We start from the raw sequence: 17345 nt of genomic DNA, 5'->3' as shown, positions 1-17345 counted from the left end.
ATGAAATGACAGGGCCAATTTCAATGTTTCTTTGGAGAGGGATGATGCATTCTTTATGGAATAAAATTGTACCTACATAGCATTAAATCTTATAAGTGATTATGTACCATACAAGAAGAAAGTACTGCCCCGACACTGAGGAGTTTCACTCACCCAATGACACCAGGTTGCTGTAGGTCTCCAGCATCACATTCCTGTACAAAGTCCTCTGACCATCATCAAGGTCCTGCCACTCCTCCCATGTGAAGTCCACAGCAACATCCTCAAAAGACACTAATCCCTGTAACAGCACATTTCTCCTCAACTCAAGTCACCAGACCTGGTTCACAAAATGGAAATCTGGAAGTTCATAATTCTGTGGGTGCATGTACATATGTATCTTACAACAGGTAACGTATTCCGTATGGTAGAAGAAAGAAAAATCACAACAGGAAGATTCTGCAACTGTAATAAATTGTTAATTGCAAAAAAAATACTACTACAAAGCCACTTTACAGATCTAGACCATCATTATTGCTACAGATAAAAGGATGAATAAAATTCTACTCCTCCAAGGGATCTATATCATAGTATGAAGACATAAGTATAAATACTTACCTGAAAAAAAGTGTGAGTTGAACTAATTTAGAGCCAAGTGCAATACAGTGTGGTGTAAGAAAGAATGAGAAAATAGAGTTCTATTTTGTGTTCAGTTTCAACTCCACTGAAATGCCAAAGATGCTTAGCTTTTCCATGTAAAGTATATGAGTAAAGAGCAAAAGTCAAGTCAGAAGGACACAAACAACTCACTCTATATTAAGGGAACTACATACAGTACTATGTCTAGGGGATGGGATAAAAACAATTTGACAAAAATCAAATATAAAAAATCTTATGCCCTCATTGTTGACTTTAAATTACTTTCAAATTAAAAGCATGTACCAAACATTTCCAAATTTCCTCTCTGTGTGCAAAAAAATTGCTAGTGTCCACCGCGGGGTGAATACTGCCACTTTTCAAACCACGAGGTGTAAATAATAAGGTCCTGTAAGGACAGGTAAATGACATAATCAGATTTGCATTTGACATTCATCCACTAGAAGGGAATGGTTAAGGTGCTTGTGCGAGAATTAGAGGGGAAGAAAACAGAGTACTAGATGATCACCTGTCATCAGGACACACAGCAGTAAGCATAGCAAAGAGGAAGAAAAGGAAAGAAAAAGAAGCAGCAGAACATGGTTCTACTTTGCTGCGCAGAGAATAAAAATGAATCTTATTCCCAGGCTATTTACAGGATTTCAGCTACTTAGGTATTGGCATTGTAAAGTAAAATTTGTAAAATTGGGTTAAAAACATCTATAATGCAGAAGTGACACAGATTTGAACACATTATCCTTAAAATATCTTTGGAAATGTCCAAATGGCAATTAGATATATAATTTCAGTGTTTAGGACAGATATCTAAGCTGATAATAAAGACTTAGAAAATATTAGAATTTCATCGATGTCTTTAGTAATCAGAGTTAATGAATCTATAACATTAAACTAAAAACTTAGGGAATCTGCAGAAACATTAATATATAAAGATAACAGAAGAGAAATAGACTGTGAGGATCAGGAAAATTTTTCTGAATTTATTTCATGAATAAAGGAAAACTCAGTATTAAGAAGTCTACCAATACAATTGATCACTTTCATAGTTATGAAGCAAAATCCTTTGATTATCTACGTAAACATTAAAAAGGTACTTCTAGAAATACATTCCACTTTTCTATTCCTGCACACACACACACAAACACTTGAAAATCATCACTACATTGTAAGAACAAATAAAAAGCTGAAGACTGAAAAATCAATAACTCTTCTTGAACAGTAAGAAAGAAAAGGACACAGAGCACACTGCTGCCCCAAAGATTAGTGAGGCAGACAGGCAAATATATGGAGTCATGGCTTATAGGAGTGGATATTTACTATTGGAAACCACCATGGGAAACAGTGTAAGAGCGGGAAAACTTAAATTGTGACTGACAAATTGATGGAGGCTCATCAATAGAGTTGTAGACAACTCTGAGGGTTAAAACTCCAGGAGACCCAGTCATAGCAGGAAACCAAAGTACTGTGTAATTCACTGTCACAAGCATGAACAGGATCCTACAGTTAATAATAAAAAAGATCTCCCCCCTGCTTTCACCTCTGAGAGAAAAAAGGCAAACCTTTAAATATGCCAGAATATTCTGCTGTTTATTCATTACCTACTCTAAGATATTTTGTTATACAAGTCCAAATGGACTAAGACAGCTCCCACCTCTCCACAGCTTATGACCCAATTACTGAATGCATATTTACAGTAGTTTCTTTTCCCTGTTACATCATATCTGGCTATAAAGAAAACAATTACAACGCACTTTTAAAGATAAACCCCACCACCCCATAATAAACAAGCAAAGAAACAGCTGGATGTGATAGAGGAAGCATCAGAAAAAGCCATGATCATAATGTTAAAACTTTCAAACAAGTTATTTAAAAAAAAACTGATGAATAAGCTTAGGGATGAAATGGATAAAGTAGAGAGTACTTAACAGCAGATGGACAATGAAAGTACACATAAGAGTTCTAAGAAAGTACCAAAACAAGCAAACAAACACAAAAACAGTAGCACAGATCAAAAACACTGTAATTGAAATAAGGAATGTTTTTAATTAGCTTATTAACAGACTGAACAAGACTGAGAAAAGAATCTCTGAGCTTGAAAATACATCAATAGAAACTTCAAAATCTGAAAAACAAAGAGAACTAAGACAGAAAAGAACATAATATCCAAGGACTGTGGGAAACTACAAAATTGTCCCATAGAATAATGAGACAACCACCCTCCCAAAAAATATAGAAAGAGAGACAGAAAGAAGCAGAATGTATATTTGGAACAATAATGCCTGAGAGCTTCCACAGATTGTCAGACACCAAACCATAGACCCAGGAATCTCAGAGAATATCAACCATGATAAATGCCAAAAACTTCACCTAAGCATATCATTATTAAAACACAGAAAATCAATTAAAAAAAAAAAACACAAAAAGGAAAACGGAACAAAATCTTACTATACTTATAGAGACGAAAAGATGAGAATTACATATAAAATCTGCTCAGAATACATGCAAGTAAGAAGTCAGTGAAATGAAACAATCAAAGCGTCAAGAGAAGAAACCCACCGACTTAGAGTTCTCTACCCTGTAAAATCATCCCTCAAAAGGGAAGGAAAAATAAAGACTTTCTCATATGAACAAAAATTAAGGAAATCTGCTGCAGTGTAAATGTCTTGCAAGAAATATTAAAAGAATTTCTGTTGACAGAAGAATAAGATGCATATAGTCAGAAATCTTGATCTCCATAAAAAAAGGAAGAGAATTAAAAAAGAAATAAGTGGAAGTAAAATAAAAGATTTTATTTTTCTTATTCTGAATTGATCTAACAAATAAGAGGTTGTACCCAATAATAGTGGAAACAACGTATAAATTCTATATGCTTTTACACACACACACACACACACACACACACACACACAAATTAATAATTTTAAAATAGAAAGTCAATAGCAACAATCAAAAACAAAGAACAAAATATCTGATTCTTCGGAAAGATAAATAGAGTTAGGAATCCTATAAAAAGGCTATGGAAACACAGGACCAAAACAACCAATATTAGGAATGAGAGGAGGGGCATCCCTACAGATCCTGTGGACATAAAAGGATAATAACGATATACTGTGACTAATTCTCTTGCACACATTTGAAAATTTAGATAAAATACATCAAATCCTCACAAGATACAATTAACAAAATTCACACAATATGAATAAGCATATATCTGTTATAGAAAATGAGTAAATCATTAATAATCTTCAAAACAGAAAACATCCATCCCAGATGTGTTCAATGGTAAATTCAACCAAACATTTAAGGAAGAAATTATAGCAATTCCCTACTGTGTATTGGTACTTCCCAACTCATTCTATGAGGACAGCATTACCTCAATACGAAAACCAGGAAAAGACATTACAAGAAGAGAAAAGTACAAATCATTACCACTCATGAATATACATGCAAAAGTCCTCAACAAAATATTGGTAAACGTAATCCAAAAATGTATTTTTAAAAAGCTGTGCATTATGATCAAGTCAGATTTATTCCAGTCATGCAAACTGGTACACATTTGAACATCAATTAATATAATCCATCACATCAGCAGACTTAAATAGAAAAACTTATGATCATAGCATAGAACCAGAAAAAGCATGAGACAAAATACAGCACCATTCCTGATAAATACTCTCAGTAAACCAGAATTAGAGGGAAACTTCATCAACTTGATAAAGTCTATCCACAGAAACCCCAGCTAATATGATACTTAATGGTGAGAAATTCAAAGCCTTCCAACAAAATCAGAAACAAAGCAAGAATGCACCATCTCAACACTCTTTTCAACATCGTACTTAAAGTCCTAGCTCATGCAATAAGATAACTACTTAAAATAAAAGGCATACATAAAGGAAAATAAAATAAAATTGTCTTTGTTTACAGATCATATGATAGTGTGTAAAAAATCCAAAACGGACAAAAAAAATTCGGGAACTAATAAGTGATTATAATGAGATTGCAGGATCCAAAGTTAATATGCAAATTTGATCACTTTCCTATATACTAGCAACAAACACGTGGAATTTGAAGTAAAAAAACAAAAAGTGAAAAAACAAAAACCACACTATTTACATTAGCACCCCAAAAATGAAACAGTTGTGAATCATATATCTCACAAGAAATTAATATCCAGAATACATAGACTCCTTCCACTCACAAGTCAAAAAACAAATAACCTGTTTAAAAATGGGCAAAGGTCTTGAACAGACATTGCTCCAAAGATGATATACAAATGGCTAACAAGCATATGAAAACATGCTTGACATCACTAACCATTAAAGAAATGCAAACTAAAGCCACAATGAGATATTACTTCACACTCAATAGAAAATCACAAGCACAGGCAAAATTGGAACCCTTGTCAACTGTTTTGGTGGTGGGAATGTAAAAGGGTGCAGCCACTATAAAAATAATACAGTGGCTTTTTAAAAAATTAAAATTAGAATTACCATATAATCCAACAATCCAATTTTGTGTACAAATTTAAAATAATTAATAGCAGTAGTGCAAAATATTTGCACAACTGTGTTCATGGCAACATTATTCACTTAGGAGTTGGAAGCACTCCACATGTCAACAGACAAATGTGAATACAGAAACAAAACATTTTATGTTCATAAAGGAATATTTGATAGCCTTAAAAACAAAGAAAGTCCTCACAGTCTTAAGCTGTAACATGGAACTTTGATAATATTATGCAAAGGAAAATAAGCCACTCACAAAATGACAGATATTGTATGGCTCCACTGATGTAAGTCAAATTTTTAGAAACACAAAGTAGAATGATGGTTGTCAAGGTCTGGGAGGAGAGGGAAATTGAGAGCTGTCATTTAATGAGTACAGACTTGCAGTTTTCCAAGATAGAAAGTTCTGGATATCTGCTGCACAACAGTGTGAATATACCTAACACCACTTAAAGGTTAAGAAATGGTTAAATTTATATGTGTATATGTGTTTTTTTACTGAAATTAAAAATAGATTATTTTGAAAATAATTTTAAGAGGCCAGTAGTTGATCATACTGAAAAATAAGTGAATAAATAAATAAAAATAAATTGAGTACCCAAAAACAATTTAGGAATGGAAAAACAGGACATAATGGCAATTGAGACAAAGAGAAACTGGGAAGCAAAATAGCAGACCCAATTCTAAGCTTATTAATAATTAGTTTCAATTGAATTGGACTAAATATTCTACTTTATGCAGAGACTGTCAGGCTTGATAGGAAAGTAAGACCCAACTATATGCTATCCACAGAGACATGATTTAAATACAAAGACACAAACAGAGTAAAATTTTGAAAAATGGTAAAAGATGTACTACACTGACAGTAAGTATAAAAAGCCTAAGTCAAGTATTAATATTAGCAAAAAGAAACTTCAAGACAAAAACATATCAACAGGGAGAAAAAGAAAGCCCTTTCATAATAACAGAAGTATTATATGCGAGGAAGATGTAACAATTATAACTATGTCTGTGCCTAAACACAGAGCCACAAAGTACACTCACATGGTGCTTAAAGACTGGGTAAGTTCTGAAAAATGTGTCATTAGGCAACTTTGTCACTCTATGAACCTCATAGAGTGCACTTACAGAACCTACGTGGTACAGCCTACTACATACCTGGACTATATAATGTAGATTACTGCACAGATATAAATGGGGTCTGTTGACTAAAATGTTATGTGGCACATGAGTGTATCTGAAAAAAAATACTGAGCTAAAGTGAGAAATTGACAAATCCACATTCATAGTTGCAGAATTCTTTTCTCTCAATAACTAATGAAATAACCAGATAAAATTATCAGGAAGAATACAGATATAATTGACAAAATTTTAACTATATTATATTATGGATATGTATATTTGTTCTCTGTCTCTGCCTCCTAGCATACAACTCCTAAAATCCTTAGACTCTTCAAAGTGATGAGTGTCACTGTGCTTGCTAATCAGTTGGCTGGTGGCTGGCTGCACCTGGGTAAATTCAGGATGGGAGCTGATTGTCAGAGGAGCCAACTTTGTAATTAGAGGGTTGGGACTTACAGCCCACACCTCTAACTTCCAGGGAGGGGAGAGGAAATGAAGGTTAAGTTGATCAACAGTGGCCTATGCTGTAATCAATTGTGCCTAATGCGACCTCCATAAAAACCCAAGAACACAGGGTTGAGGGAGCATCAGGACAGTTGAACTCATCCGTGTGCCAGGAGGGTGGTGTAGCTCATATCCAAGGGAAAGGAACCTCCTGTGCCAGGACCCTTCCAGGCCTCACCCTTTGTATCTCTTCACATAATTGTATTTTTCAAAATGTGCTTTGGAATGAATGAGAAAGTGTAAGTAAATGTTTCACTGAGATCTTAGAGTCCCTTTAGTAAATTTATATAGACTAAAGAGAAAGAAGGGCTTTGTGGGAGCCAGTCAGAAGATTCAGGAACATTGACTTGCAACTGGCATCTGAAGTGGGGACAGTCTTGGGGATGGAGCTCTTAACTTACGAGATATGATCCTACCTCCAAGTAGATAGTGCCAAAATAAATTTGAATTAGAAATGCACCCTGCTTGATGTCTCCTGCAAAATTGCTTCTAGGCTTAGTGTATGAAGAGAAATCCTCATGTATCTGATGTCAGCTGCCAGCAGTGTGTTGGGAGTATAGGAGGGGAAACTGAGTATGTTTTTTCCCGTCCAACCTAATTGATATTTGTAGAGTACAATCTGAAGCTGCTATGAATAAATGTGTCCACCAATGTTAATGTGTTGGAAACTTGATCCCTATTATAACAGTGTTAAGAAGTCAGAAAATCCAATTATAATACGTGAAAGGTGGGACCTTTAAGAGGTGACTGGATTGTGATGACAATGCCCTGGGGAATAGATTAATCCACTCACAAAGTAATGGATTAATGTGTTAATGAGGTATTGTGGGCATAGACTGGTGGCTTTGTACACTGGGCACATGAAAGTGCTCTTGCCATTCTCACCATGTGTTAATCTGCATTGCCACAGGACTCCCTACAGAGTCCACACCATGAAGAAGATCCTGGACTTGAGCTTAGCCTCCAAAATTGTAAAAAATAACCTCTTCTCTTAATGCATTATCCAGTTTCACATATTCTGTTGTAAGAAACAAAACAAAACAAAAGAAAAAGAAAAAAACCAGACTAATACAGAAACACTCATCAAGACACAGTACACACTGACCTATAAAACAAGTCTCAAGACTGAAATACTATAAAATATGTTCTCTAACCACAATGAAATTAAATTAGAAACCAGCAACAAAAGTATATTCACAAAGTCTCAAATATTTGAAAATTACATGACACACTTTGAATGGAGGCTAAAAATCAAAGAGCCTGTGTCTGCTCTGTGGGGGTAGCTTTGGTCTAATGGATTTTAATGCACAGAAGCCTGTGCTTTCTAAACTAATGATTATATCATTTCTTGTATCAAAAGGCCAGAGATAGATAAAAGATGAAAAGGAGGCCATTGGATCCCCAAATTACTATAAGCAAGAAATAGAAAAAAAAAAAAGTTGGTCAAGTACAAACCCAAGCATGTGAGGATTAAGGATGCTGACAGAAAATTGTGACAGCCAAAGGGGAAGTGTAAAGAGTCACAAGGAAACTTTCCAGGGATGAGGACCCGGCCCTGTTCAAAGAACTACAGCACGTGGCCAGTGGGAAGAACTAACTGATCAGACCAGTGTCTGCATGTGGCTCCCCTTCCCACCAGCCCTCTCTGAAAGGAAGTGCCCACATGTTCCTGCCAGTGTCTTCACTGTGAGGTGGGTGTGTCTGGAGGAGCAGATGACAGGCCACAGGACCTGTTTATGTTGGGCTTTCAGCCCGTTCTGTAACAGCAAAAAATTTCTGAGGCTCTTGAGAGTGGAAAATTATATTCTGCACATGACAGAATTTTGTGGGTAACTGTGGTCTTGAATTTTTTTTACCTTAAGGTACATTTCTAATAGCTACAAGGAAGTATTCAACAGGGAGTTTAATCTATGGTTGAAAGGCTGGCAAAGAGGTACAAACTGGAGAGGAATAGGTCTGAAAACTACAGAGGATTGAATCGCTCCAGAACAACTGCAGAGTGAGAATAGGGCCCAGGATGGAGTGCTTGGATGGACTCTGTTACAAATAGAAAGTAGAAGAATCCAGAGAAAAAAGAAGAAACCATCAGTGAGGTCATCATAGCAAGTAACACAGAAGAATTTCTGGGAACAGGTCATGAACAGCAGTTTCAAATATGGCAGAAGATTCAAGTAAGGCAAAGGCTAGAGAATAGTCATTGAAACTGATTGTAATTTAGGTGATTGGCAAACTTTTGAAGAACTGAACTATAACTACACTGAGTGGGTTCATGAGCAAATGAACGGTGGGAACATTTTCCAGAAAATATAACTTTGCACAGTGTGCTGCACACCTGCAGGAACACAGGAACCGAGAGAAACCTGCAGAGAGTGACGCAAGAATCTGTGGTTGACTCAATCCTCACAATGATCCAGGTTTTAGCTGTGAACCAAATAAGGCCTTCCAAAAGCTGTTTGGGTTCACACTGTTTTAGAAATTGCAGAAAAACCTTTTAAGGGAGTTGTTCTTTAGCACTAGTTTATTGTGTTTACTGCAGAAAACTGAAAGTATTTGTTTTCAAGTTGGTGGTAAAAAAAGAACTTTCCACAACATACTCAATGAAAATATTCTCTCAGACTTTGGTGGCAGCAAATCTGGATGTTCCATAAAAAATGTAGCATACTGTCCTCTCAAATTTCATTCCAATGAAGAAACAAAAGTTCCTTTTTGCCATGACATCAAAAGGACCGGAGACAAATTTTCACTCAGCATGGAGTATCCTAAGTTCTGCCAAGCTGCTGTGTCTACATGCCTTTTTCTTTTATTCCTACATTTCCCACAAGCTAAGTTTTACTTATTTATACTTTTCTATTTTAATACATAGACCCCATAAAGGTCATAAATACAATGTAAGACAAAGTAAAGGGCATAAACAAAAAACTCACCAAAGACTTATTCATTTTTTGTTGCTCTTGGAAATGCAAATAGCACTCTGGCAGCACAGCTGAAAGAGAAAGAAAATGGAGTGAATTAAGAAGAGAACTGGTGTGACTTGATCTTGGATTCTCCTGACCAAAATACTGCCAATTAGCTGGAAACAAGAACCACCACCACCAGCAACACAACAGACTTTTCTCCCTATTGGAAGATAGTCCTTTATGCCTCAAAAAGAGGAAGCACATAACTAACTGAAGATGCATCTATAAATACATTAATTGACAAAAAGCAGACAATTTAATTTGGGGTTAATGAAAACAGATGAGGGTACTTTAAAAGTTTGCATAAAAATTAAATTAAAAGATAATGTGAATACTTCAATACACTTTTTGAAGTCCCCTCATAGATTACCTACTGCTTTAGCAACATCTAATTTTACCTTAAGATATAATTTAATCATTTAAACCAAAGAACAAAATATCATGTCTTCACTAAAATCAATGTGATAAAATATACCTAGGCTGTATTAACCATTTGCCTATTAATACAGGGAGTCCACATGAGTGTTTCCACTATAACATATCTTGCTTTTATATACCTAAACATCAGAAAAGTGTACATCTTTCACCCCAACATTTTTTGCCCATAAGTATAAAAAAAAGTACATAGTACATATTTCTTGTGGTACACTCTTCCAGTAATAATTTCCAGTGTCAGGTATCCCTGTATCCATCTTCTCATATAGTATGTTCTTGCAATAAACTGGGCTTTGCAATTGATTTTCTTTGGCAACTAAGACATTAGAAAATGTGATGCAAACATTGCTTTGGAAAGTGATTGCCATTGGTGCTTGCCTTCTTAGACACAGTTATGTTGTAAAGAAGCCTGGGCCTATGCTGTTGGAGACACAGGACCTACCCAAGAGCCAGCAAAAGCCACAGGACAAGAGAGTGATGACATCTTAAACCAACCAGCCTCAGTTGAGGCACAAGCTGACTGAAACCTCATTTGCATTCCAGGCAACACTAATATAGAAACTGCCCACCTGAGCACACTCGAAAAAGCATTTCCATAGCAAATACACATGTAGCAAATGAAATATGTTTTGTGTTTATTTCTGTTTTTGTAAGCCATTGAATTTTGGTTAGTTTCTTACCTAGCAAATACTAACTGTTACAAAGAAGACGCCAGAACTCAACAGTAACAAAATTATTTGGAAGAAGACATTTTAAATTACATGTCAAAAATAGTCAATAGAAATTCAAAATCACACACACACGTTTTGAAAATCACACAGAATGACAACTGGATGGACTTCAGTGAGGTTGCTAGAGCTCACGGACGCCACATGAATTATATAAAGCAATTGGTTGCATCAGTAAACTGTTTTGTAAGTTTTTAAAATTTATTTCTCAAGTCATAAACAAGTCTATTTACCTAAGTCTATTTACCTAAAAACATAAAACATAAAAAGTGTCTGTTACTTATAAGCAAGTATTACACTGTAACTTAATTACATTTTAAGACATAGGTCTGGGGCTGACCCTGTGGCTCACTCGGGAGAGTGCGGCGCTGGGAGCCCAAGGCCATGGGTTTGGATCCTATATAGGGATGGCCAGTGCACTCACTGGATGAGTGCAGTGCAAGTGACACCAAGCCAAGGGTTACAATCCCCTTACCGGTCACTAAAAAAAAAAAAAAAAAAGACATAGGTGTGGAGAAGCGTGATGCAGTCTAATCTGCCCATTTTAAATAATGTTAAATAGGCTCCCATTATATCCTTGCAGATTTCACAATTTTAAAGAACAGATAATTGACATTAAGTGGAAAACACTTGTGTTGTTGACCCTTTGAAATCACATAATTCATAGAAAGTTTTGGAAATAAAAAAGGATAGTGATATTTAAGGCAAAATAAATTAAAGCAATGTTTGATCTAAGTTAATTTCATTCTCACAAAGATAATCTCAAAAGTAAACAAACGCTTTTTTATATTTTTTTACTCTTAGTTTTACTGTAACATAGTTGATTGTACATATCTGTGGGGTTCAGAGTTGAATATCGATATCTGTGTGCAACATGTGATGCTCAAATAAGGATAACTGGCATGTTCAACAATATACAACGTCATCATTTTTCACAGCCCTTTATCAATTCCTCCCTCCCCCTTCCCCTTTCCCACCTCTGGTAACCTCAGCTCTCCTTTGGAAAAGTTCAATGTCTTATTGATTGTTTTTCTTTCTTTCTTTTAATTTATACATTTATTTTTTAGTGCCCACTTATGAGGGAAGGCATGCAGTCACTTATTTTGACTTAAGTGTGGCAAAAGGATAACATTAGCCAAAAAGTCAGGCTGTGTAACATCAACAGATTATGTGACCACGGGCAAATCACATCTCCTAAAATCCATTTTTAAACAATCTTTCTAATAAGGTAGGAATAACTTGGCAAACACTTCCCGAACGATTGAGGACAACTATCAGGACAGTGAGAGCCTCAGGATTCTCTCTAGATGCCAAATATGGTGATAGGCTATGTTTGAGAGAGCTCAGACACTAGAAGCAATCAGGGAAGATAGAAGAAACGAGAGCGTGTTTAGAGGGCACTGTAGGCAGATCCTCTCAGATATGACAGGTTATTCCTTCATTCCAGACCATATATTCAAGCCCCCTACTATAAGTAACATTTCCTAGGCCCTCGCCTATACTCAAACTCATGTCGCTTTTGAAAGATGGTGCAAATCTTTCAATAGCACCCAGTCCCAAATAGCTATTGAACGAGAACACCTCACTCAATCAACCAACTCGTGTGCACTCCATTCACTGGGATCAGTAATGGGTTGGGATGTGCAACACTAGGATCTTGACCTTCTGGGACATTTTTGCCTGTGCTCCGAAGCACTATTGGGAGGTCTCAGGCCAGAGGGGAATTCTTGCAGGGGAGATTCCTTTTCACTGCGCACCATCCTTCAAACTTTTTAACACCTCCTTTACTCCTAAGAAAACTGGACCATCAGCCAGTGGCCCAATCTTTCTCCTAGAAGTCACTGTCCCTGGAGACTGGGTCATGTACAAACATCTGTAGACTTGGACCAGAAGTGCTAGGCAGGCTACACAGTGCTGGAGGGAACAGAAACTACACTTGCTAAAAGAGACACCAAGACGCCCCACAGATACAACTTGCAGAGAGTAACACTGAGTGTGCACACGCTTCACAATTCTTTCTCTGGGAACTTGAGGGAATTTCGCTACTATTGCGAATGCACTCATCTTACACATCAGTAAACTGAATGTCACTAGGTTAGTACCAGGTGCCCTCATGGCAGGGCCGCAACGGGAACTCACCGCACACCTCCCAGGCTCACGCTGTCTTCAGGCGCCCCCACTCCAGACCCGCCGCCATCTTGGTCTTGACCCCCAATGGCGGAGCTTCTGCAACCGGCTTTTGTTCTCCAGGAAGGACAAGCCCCGCCTTCTGCAGGCCCACCTTCCTCTGACGAAGCAGTCGACAGAACAGGGGGAGGCCCCCCTTCCCCAGCCCAGGTCCACGGTTCAGACCAGCCCATCAGGCTCCGCCCACCTCAGACCGACCAGCGGACCTGTTCCACCAAACGCTGAGACACCCGTCTGCTCCACAGGGTCCCCTCCTTCACCCTCGCACCCACCTTCAAGGACACAGAATCCAACCACAGAACCTCGTCAGCACTCTGGAGGTGGCAGCAGCCTCCGGAAGATGAGGGGAACGGGCAAGGCCGCACATGCGCACCAGAAACCCAGAACAGCCCTGCCCGGATCCCCTGCGGGTGACGTCATTTCAAAACGAAACTACCTTTCCCAGGTTGCAGAGCGAACTGAGCGGCACATGCGCAGAAGAAACACAAGGCGGGTCCCATAGCTCTCTGCAGGTGATGTCAACGGAGGATGAGACTTTATTTCCCACAAGCCTCCGTGTTCCCCCCTTGGGCAAAATGGAGGAAATTTTTATTTCTCCAGCAGGAAATCTGCTACTGGGACACCGGGCCGTGATGGAACAGCTGTGGTCTCTATCCAGATGTTGGTGATGAGGAATTCTGATTCTTGATTAAATCCTTATTTGATGAGAGACATTGTGGTCATAAAGGGAAAATTCAATGTGAGCAAATGAGTAGATGATATTAATAAGTTCCTTTTGAAAAAATTTTATTTCTGATATTAGTATATCTGTTATATAGATATATATATCGCTGTTATAGAACCCAAGTCTATTTTCTACAGGTGCATTTTAAAGTATGAAAAAAAAACTGTTTCCCTATTTGACTTTATTTTATTTTTTAATGTTTTTAATTTTTTTGAAGTAACTTATTATACTTATTTGTGTGGTACAAAGTTAACTATTAGTAGTCGTGTACTACGTGCGACGGTAGACTCAGGTTAGTTAGCTTATTCATCATTACAATATGTAATCATTCTTTGAAAAGGTTTAACAAGCCAGAAATTATTATGGTAACTTTCTTCCAGTTCATCAAAAGATGTTTGTTTTCATCCAATAAACTATGGATTTTATTGTACAATTGGGAAAATGCTATTGTGTATATAGTGAAATAAAATAGCAGGTCATAGGGTAGGTGCACTCCATAATCCTGTGTCAATTTACACTTGCAGTGTCTGATAATTATTTGCCCCCAAACCCCCAGGTCCTATTCATTCATCCATATATGCATCAGTCAAATATTTCGTTATTTGTTTTTCTGTGTTTGTGAGTGTATGTGATGGGCCTGAACTTTCCATTTTCTTCCCTGGTTTCTGCCACAGAGTTGGCAAGGAATTCTGTGCATGGGTTTCTCAAAGCCCCTGCTACCACTGAATCTTCTTTTCAAACACAGAAATGCCTGGCTTGAGTCATCAAGGTTGATGTGAGCTTGAGTGGTAGAATGAGACCAAAATTGCTCAGAGATTATTATCATGGGGATCTGGTGATAGTCGGTAAGACTGAGAACAGTGGCTACTGTTTAGGATAATCTAAGAATGGCATTTTAATAAACATGTTCTGACAGAACAATTTATCATAAAGAGGAAAGAAGAGAAAAAGCTATGTGTCAACAATGAAGGTGCAATATATACTATACCCAGATTAACAAACCCGAGAGAATTTGCTGCTGGTAGATGGGAATACAAGAAATAGAAAAAGTGTTCTTAAGCCTGGAAGCAAGTGACCCCAGACAGTAATACAAATTCACACACAAAAAAGCATGGAGCCACCGTAAAGGTAAATGAGAAACTATAAAAGGCAATATAAATGCACATTGTTTCTACTTTCTTCTCTTAATTGATTTAGAAAGAAACCTCATAAAGCTGTACATCTACATTGCATTGTTCTTCCTGCAACATATAGAAATGTAATATACCAGAACTGATGAAGACCACCAGGCTAGAATTTTCTGAGGTCCTAGTGTGAAATCCACAGTCCCAGACCTTCTGTGTGGCCACAGCTGAGGGACATTACTCTCCATGAGAGGGTCTCATAAAAATGCTGCCCAAGCAGTCATCTCAACATCCAGCCACGTGGATCTTGAAGTCAATGTGAATGTTTGACTTATTCTCTAACACCAGTGGTTAATGAGATGAAGAAAAAGAGTGCTTGAAATCCACCAAAATGCTTCTACCATGAGATTCACATTGGTACATAGTGGTAGTCACATTGACTAAGCTGTTGGTCACAGGTCCTCTGGTGTCATGTTTAAGAAACCACTTCCCAAAGCAAGGTCACAAAACTCTGCTTCTATATTCTCTCATAAGAGTTTTATAGTTTATTTTTTACATTTAGGTTTATGATCTGTTTTGAGTTAATTTTTGTGTATGCACTGAATCAAGAGTTTAACCTCATTATTTTCATTGTAAATATCCAATTTTCTTAGCATTATTTGTTGAAAACCCTAAATTTTACCTTTACATTGTCTTGTCATATTTGTTGATAATCAATTTACTATAAATATGAGGATTTATTTGTTAACTTTCAATTCTGTTCTACTGATACATATATTTTTTTCTGTGCTCTGTCACTATCACATTGTCTTCATTACTGATGGTTTATAGCGAATTTTTCAGTATTGTGTTGATTATACTGGGTCGCTTGCACTTTCACATAAATCTTAAGATGAGCATTTCTGGGGAAAAAAATGTAGCTTAAGTTTTAATATGGATTGTATTGAATCTACATTTCAGTTTGGCAAGTATCATCATGTTAACAAGGAATGTTAGATACATAAACCAGACATGTATTTTTATTTATTTAGATCTTTTATAATTTCACTCAAAAAAGCAGTTCTGTTTTTGCTGTAAACATCTTGAACTTTCAAAAATTTATTCCGAAGTAGGTGTAAGATTTTAACAGATATTCTTTATCAGTTTGAAAAGGTTCCTTCTATTTTTAGTTTGTTGAGTGTGTTTAATCATGAAGATGTGTTACCTTTTTTTAATGCTTTTAATGCACATATTGGGAATCAGCTTCTACAGACACTTTAAAACCAACGGCTCATCTTCCTTTCTGTGTCTGCATCTTTCTCTCACAAACGCAATCTTTCTGATGGCAAATCAGATTCTGAACATTAAAAACAGGGTGAGTGGATGAATGAATAGTTGAGAACCCTTGATCTCAGTTATCCTTGCAGCTGACTGCTGTCCTATTGAGGAGGGTTGGTTTTCACTCCTGTGAAATATCAATTAGAAATTCGAATACTAATAATGTTAGAGGGCATGAATGAGGATACCTGTAAAGTGCACACTTTAGAAATTTGAGAGAATAAAACTTCTCTTTATTCACTGTGAAGTGGAAATATTAGCACCAAAGGAGAAGAATGTGCAGAAAATACAGCATATCAAAGGTGTGTGTAGCTAAAAATAAAAGAGAAAAATAAGTAAACATTTATTTACACAAGGATTATGCTGAAGGCAGAAGAATAGCTTTTGGCCATAGATTTCAGCAGTGTGTTTGTGCATTTTGAAAATACTGTTTCTGGTTTATTTTATGAGGGGTCTGATACCATCCTATCTATTTCAGAAGTCTGGATGGTAACCACTGTGTCTGCCTCCATCATGTGTGGAAAGTGTCTGTTCCACATTTTCTCCTGTTACAGGTAAGAGGGCTCTGGGAGTCACCTGTGGGTCTTCAGCTGGAAAGCATGTGACAGGCTGTTCTTGAGTTCTCGCTCTGTTTCCTTCTCCCCTAGTCTCATGGGATATCTGTAACCTAAATGCTGTGCACACTGTTTGTTTGTTATTGTAGTCAAATGCCTCAGTGAAAATCTCCCAGTCACTTGTAGGCTATTGTGGGAAGGAGCAGACAACATTTGGCTGGGCAGGGGAGCAGCAGGTTACAGACATCCAGTGAGACTCCCCACCCCAGCCAAATGTTGTCTGCTCCTTCCCACAATAGCCTACAAGTGACTAGGAGATTTTCATTGAGGCAATTGACTACAATCACAGACAACCAAGGTGCACAGCATGTCAGTTTTTAATTCAATAGATATAATTTCCTAAATGGTGTAAGGTAAGGGTCCGACTTTATTTTTTTGCACATGTGTGTCCTGTGTTCCCAGCATTATTTGTTGAAGAGACTACCCTTTCCTGATTGTGTAGTTTTGCCATTTTGGATGAGGATTATTTGACCACATATGAGGGTACTTCAAAAA

General features: G+C 37.1%; 1 pseudogene; it reads right to left on the bottom strand.

The window, feature by feature from the left end:
- The window catches only part of LOC134376083 (zinc finger protein 717-like), a 51860-nt pseudogene extending 39113 nt beyond the window's left edge, over positions 1–12747 (bottom strand).
- Between the last annotated feature and the right edge of the window lie 4598 nt (positions 12748–17345).

Source organism: Cynocephalus volans, chromosome 4 (genome assembly GCF_027409185.1).
Source record: "Cynocephalus volans isolate mCynVol1 chromosome 4, mCynVol1.pri, whole genome shotgun sequence".
Classification (NCBI taxonomy): Eukaryota; Metazoa; Chordata; class Mammalia; order Dermoptera; family Cynocephalidae; genus Cynocephalus; species Cynocephalus volans.
This window is presented reverse-complemented; position numbering and strand designations above follow the sequence as displayed.